This window comes from Heteronotia binoei, chromosome 5, assembly GCF_032191835.1.
Source record: "Heteronotia binoei isolate CCM8104 ecotype False Entrance Well chromosome 5, APGP_CSIRO_Hbin_v1, whole genome shotgun sequence".
Lineage (NCBI taxonomy): Eukaryota > Metazoa > Chordata > Lepidosauria > Squamata > Gekkonidae > Heteronotia > Heteronotia binoei.
In genome coordinates, this window is record NC_083227.1 from 16,854,567 (window position 1) to 16,860,655 (window position 6,089).

The following is a 6,089-nucleotide window of genomic DNA, read 5'->3' on the forward strand; positions in this document are numbered from 1 at the left end:
CCTCCTTTTTCTGTGCCCCCCTTTCTCCCACCACAAATCTTACCCTCAGTCCCTCAACTCCTTCCCCCCTCCTTGAGCTGTGCCCCCCTTCTCCCACCCCCAAAATCTGACCCTCAGTCCCTCAACTCCTTCCCCCCTCCTTTTTCTGTGCCCCCCTTTCTCCCACCCCAAATCTGACCCTCAGTCCCTCAACTCCTTCCCCCCTCCTTGATCTGTGCCCCTTTCTTCCACCCCAAAAGGCGCCTCTGGAAGACCCCTGAAATGCCTCTGATCTCCAAAGGTGCAGGATTCGGATCCTGCGCTCCAGCCCGCTGCAGGAACCACGCGGCTCTGCTCTGCCCAAAGGGGAGAAGCGGCTCTCCGTGGGGCAGGAGTGGGGGTGGGGAGCCCAGGCAAGGGACAAACGGGGGTGGGGAGGATTGAGATGCTTTCTTTCACCCCCTGCTCCATTCCAGCTCCCCTTGCTCTCTGCTTTGGGTCTTGCACTGCAGCCCCCGAACCCAGATTTCCCTCCTGCAAAAACCTCTTGCAGCTCACCGGGTTCCCTCCACGCCATTCAAGGCGCTTCCTTGCAAGGGGCGGGGTGGGGGGGGCGAGGACTCGTGTGCCTCTCTAGGAATGCAGCTCTCTCTCTCCTTAACCCTTAGAGGGAAAGCTGTTTTTTTATAACAGAGAAAAGGAAAGGGTGGAGGTTAGGGTTGCCAATCCCCAGGTGGGGGCAGGGGATCCCCCGGTTTGGAAGCCCTCCCCCCCCCCCGCTACAGGGTCATCAGAAAGCGGTGGTGGTGGGGGAAATGTCTGCTGGGAACTCTGTTATTCCCTATGGAGACTTATTCCCATAGGAAATAATGGAGAATTGATCCATGGGTATCTGGGGCTCTGGGGGGAGCTGTTTTTTGAGGTAGAGGCATCAAATTTTCAGTATAGCATCCGGTGCCTCTTCCCAAAATATCCCCCACGTTTCAAAAGGATTGGACCGAGGGGTCCAATTCTATGAGCCCCCAAACAAGGTGCCCCTATCCTTCATTATTCCTTTTGGAAGGAAGGCATTTAAAAAGTGGGTGATCCCTTTCAATGTGATGGCCAGAACTCCCTTTGGAGTTCAATGATGCTTGTCACACCCTTGTTCCTGGCTCCACCCCCAATGTCTCCTGGCAACCCTAGGGGGGTACTCGTGTAAGATGGCACTTATAGGGACCCAGTTTGGTGTAGTGGTTAAGAGCAGCAGACTTTAATCCTGAGAAGCGGGGTTAACTTCCCTCCCTCCTCCCCTCACGCAGCCAGTTGCGTGACCTTGGGTCAGTCACTGCTCTCAGAGCTCTCTCCCTCACTCCTCCTCCTCCTCCGATTCCACCCTATTCTGTCTCCAGAATTTGGGACTCCCCCCCCCCCCCAAAAAAAAAGCTGCTGGTACACCACGCTGGTGAACAATACCACCCAAAAGCCCGCAATCTCTGCTTAGAGAGCATTTCAGCCCTTCAAAAGAGCCAGGGTGGAAAACACAAGCAGAACACCTGAGAAAAAGGCAGATATGTGAAATATATTATGTTGTTATGTGTTATATATATATATATAATATATGTTATGGAGTGACTTTGTGACCAACACTGAAGTCCTCAAGCGGGCGGAGGTTACCAGCATCGAGGCACTGCTGTTGAAGACGCAGCTGCGCTGGGCAGGGCATATTTCTAGGATGGAAAACCACCGCCTTCCCAAGATTGCTCTGTATGGCGAACTTTCCACCGGCCATCGAAATAGAGGGGCACCAAAGAAGAGGTACAAGGACTCCTTGAAGAAATCCCTTGGCACCTGTCGCATCAACCATCACCAGTGGTCTGACCTAGCCTCAGATCGCAAAGCATGGAGGCACACCATCCACCAGGCTGTCTCTTCCTTTGAGAATGCACGCATAGCTGGTCTTGAGGACAAAAGGAGATTGAGGAAGAATCGCACTGCTACAGCACCAACCCCAAATCAGACCTTTCCCTGCAGCCGCTGTGGCCGGACCTGCCTGTCCCGCATTGGTCTTGTCAGCCACCAGTGAGCCTGCAGCAGACGTGGACTACTGCACCCTTCTTAAATCTTCGTTCGCGAAGCCAAGCCAAGCCAAGAGAAGAGAGAAAGAGAAAGAGAGATTATGTTGTTCAGTCGCACAGTTGAGTCTGATTCATTGTGACCCCATGGACAAAGTTATGCAAGACCCTCCTCTTCCACCATTCTCCGAAGTCTGCTCAAATTCATGTTTGTTACATCAGTAACGCTGTCCAGCCATCTCATCTTTTGCCGTCCCCTTCTTCTTTGGCCTTCTGTCTTTCCCAGCATCAGGATCTTCTCCAGGGAGTGCTCCCTTCTCATTTGGAGGCCAAAGTATTTGAGCTTCAGCTTCAGCATCTGGCCGTCCAGAGAACAGTCTGGGTTGATTTCCCTTAGGACTGACTGATTTGATCTTCTTGCAGTCCAAGGGACTCTCAAGAGTCTTCTCCAGCACCACAGCTCGAAAGCATCTGTGCTCAGCCTTCCTTATGGTCCAGCTCTCACAGCCATGCATTGCTAATGGGAATACCATCGCTTTGACTATACAGACTTTTGTTGACAGGGTGATGTCTCTACTTTTTATTATATTGCCCAGGTTCGCCATAGCTGTCCTCCCAAGGAGCAAATGTCTTTCAATTTCATGGCTACAGTCACCATCTGCAGTGATCTTGGATCCCAGAAATGTGAAGTCTGTCACTGCTTCCATGTCTTCCCCTTCTATTTGCCAAGGTGTGATGGGGCCGGATGCCATGATCTTAGTTTTTTTGATGTTGAGTTTCAAGCCTACTTTTGTGGTCTCCTCTTTCACCCTCAACAAGAGGTTCTTTAGGTCCTCCTCACTTTCTGCCATTAGAGTAGTGTCATCTGCATATCTGAGGTCGTTGATGTTTCCCCACCCCCCGCAATCTTAATTCCGGCTTCTCCCTCACCAAAGGGTCAGGCCTGTTTTAAAAGGGATGCATATATATATATATATATATTTAAAAAAATCTTTTTGATTGCAGATTCTATAATCTGGAGAACTGGGTTAATTTCCTACTTCTCCCCATGCAACCATTTGCGTGACCTTGGGTCCGTCACAGTATCCACAGAACTCTCTCTAACCCTCTTCCTCCTCCTCTTCTGATTCCTGATTTCCCCCAATTCTGCCCTCAAGAATTGGGACTCCACCCCCCAAATAAAAAGGTGCTGAAATACTACACTGCTGAACAATGCCACCAAAAAATCCCCCAATCTCTGCTTAGATAGAATTTCAGCTCTTCAGGGAAGCCTGGAGGGAAAACGAAAGTAAAGTGTCTGAGTAAAGGGAAAATATATGGATTGGGGGGGGGGGCAACTTGATAGAGGGGATTGCCTCTCTGTAAAGAGATTCTGATTTCTGATAGGGATGCCAACCACCAGGTGGGACCTGGTGTCCCCTGGAATGACAGCCCATCTCTACACTACAGAGATCAGTTCCCCTGGAGAAAATGGAGGCTTTGGAGGGTGGATCTGCCCAAGGACTGAAGGCTGTCTGGTTGGTTGCTTAGGAATGGCCAGTATGAGCAGTTGTTTCTACCAGTTTGGTGTAGTGGTTAAGTGCGCGGACTCTTATCTGGGAGAACCGGGTTTGATTCCTCACTCCTCCACTTGCAGCTGCTGGAATGGCCTTGGGTGAGCCATAGCTCTCAGAGTTGTCTTTGAAAGGGCAGCTGCCATAAAGCTCTCTCAGCCCCACCCACCTCAAAGGGTGTCTGTTGTGGGGGGAAAAGATATAGGAGATTGTAAGCCTCTCTGAGTCTCTGATTCAGAGAGAAGGGCGGAGTATAAATCTGCAATTCTTCTTTTTCTACAGGCTCTGCCTCTATTGTGTGGTGTTAACACTCCCAATGTAGATTTCAGACTTTTCTGCAAACCTGACAGTTTCCTTAAGCGGTGTGGTGTTAACCAATGCCATTGTAGATTTCAGACTTTTCTGCACGCCTGGTACTTTGAAAGAACTGCTTTTTTCTGTTCACGGCTTCAGCCTCTGGATTTCAGTATCCACACATTTGCTCGTATTGAGAATTGGATATACTGATATACATACAGTGCCTCAATCCTAAGAATCATTGAGTTGTGGCATTCTGTATGACCCGGAGGGAGTGAGTTGCAGTAGTCTAGCCACATGGCTATTTTGACACTGGGTCAGCTAAAAAGGCTGAGGAAAAACAGCAAGAAACCGGAATCATCGAGTTGGAAGGGACTTCCAGAGTCATCTGATAGCAGCTCCTGCACAATGCAGGAAATTCAGAAGTATCTTCCCCCCCCACACCACACACACACACACACACAGTGACACCTGCTCCAAACACAGAAGATGCTGCCCCCCCCAAAGCCCCTTCAGGATTCCTGGCCAAACTGGCATGAAGAAAAAATGCTGTCTGACCCCAAAGAGGCAATCAGTATTTCCCTGGGCATGCAAGAAAGGGCCATGAGAACTAAGCACTGATGCAGCTCTTCCTGCCCTCCTTCCCATGAAGTGCTTAAATTCACAGAATCAGCATAGCTGTCAGATGGCCATCTACTCTCTGCTCGAAAACTTCCAAAGGAGAGCCCACCACCTCCTGAGGAAGACTGTTTCACTGAGGAACTGCTCTGTCAGGGCATTCTTCCTGATATTCACCTCAAAACCCTTTTAATTTCAACCTGCTGGTTCTGATCTGCCTTTCTGGGGCGACAGAAAACCACTCCGCACCATCCTCTAGATGACAGCCCTTTAAGTACTTGTCTTCTTTGAGAGAAGATGGCTGACACATCCCTAGACAAGAGGCTCATTTTTCTAATTAGTAGACTCCATATGACCACTTCATGTCAAATTAGATATTCCAAGGACCTATATGGCCGAGGACCTGCCTACCTTAGGGACCGTCTCTCCCCATATGTTTTCCCAGAGAGTACTGAGATCTAGCTCGCAAAATCTGTTGACCATCCCTGGGCCGAAGGAGGTCAAATTGAAAGCTATGAGGGAGAGGGCCTTCTCGATTACAGCTCCCCACTGGTGGAACCAGCTACAAGAAGAGGTACGGGCCTTATGGAGCCTCAACCAGTTCTACCAGGCCTGCAAGACCATCCTCTTCCAGCTGGCTTTTTAATGTGAAATTATTGCACCATCGTCATGAAAACTGTGTTATATCAAGATCGTAGCACCAAATTAAATTGTGGTTTTAAATTGTTAGTTTAATTGCTGTTTTAAATGTAATTGTATATTTAATTAACTGTTATGAAACTGTGGTATTTTATTGTTGTACTACTGTAACATTGTATTTTATGCTATGTAAGCCGCCTTGAGCCTGCTTAGGCGGGGAGGGTGGGATATAAATTAAAAATTATTATTATTCTGTCTCAGGGAGTCTAACCCCCCCAAAATCCCAACCAATAAAGGAGTCAAACAGGGCTGTGTTCTTGCACCCCTTCTTTTTAATTTTTTCCTATCTGATCTTGCCCCCTTTTCGACCCAAGTGGATGGCCACAGCCCTGAGTTGGGTACCACCCATGTCCCAATTTTGCTTTATGCAGATGACGCGATCCTATTGTCCTGCTCCCACGTAGGTTTACTTCGGCTATTAAATTGCTGCCGAGAGTACTGTAAAACCAACCAATTAGAATTAAACTATGAGCAATCAAAAGTGTTAGTCTTCTCCAACTCCAGAAAACAATACTCTTGGAGGGCGACCACGAGCTCGAACAAGTAAAACACTAGAAGTATTTAGGTTTGCATTTCCAGGCTACTACATCATGGACCCAACAACGCAAAGTAACAATTAATAATGCGAAAGCAAATGTTAAAGCACTTCTGCGCTTCTGTTTCTCTGGAAGAGGGAACCAATACATTCCGGCTGTGCTAAAAGTTTTTCATTTGAAAATTGGCCCTCAGTTCCTCTAGGGAGCCGCTATCTGGATCGATTCAATAAATAAAGCAGTCGAACAAGTACACTCAGGCTTTCTACGGAAGATTTTGTGTGTTTCATCTTATGTACCGTATGCAGCCTTATGCCTGAAATGTGGCCAGAATTTTATGACCACAAGGGCATGTT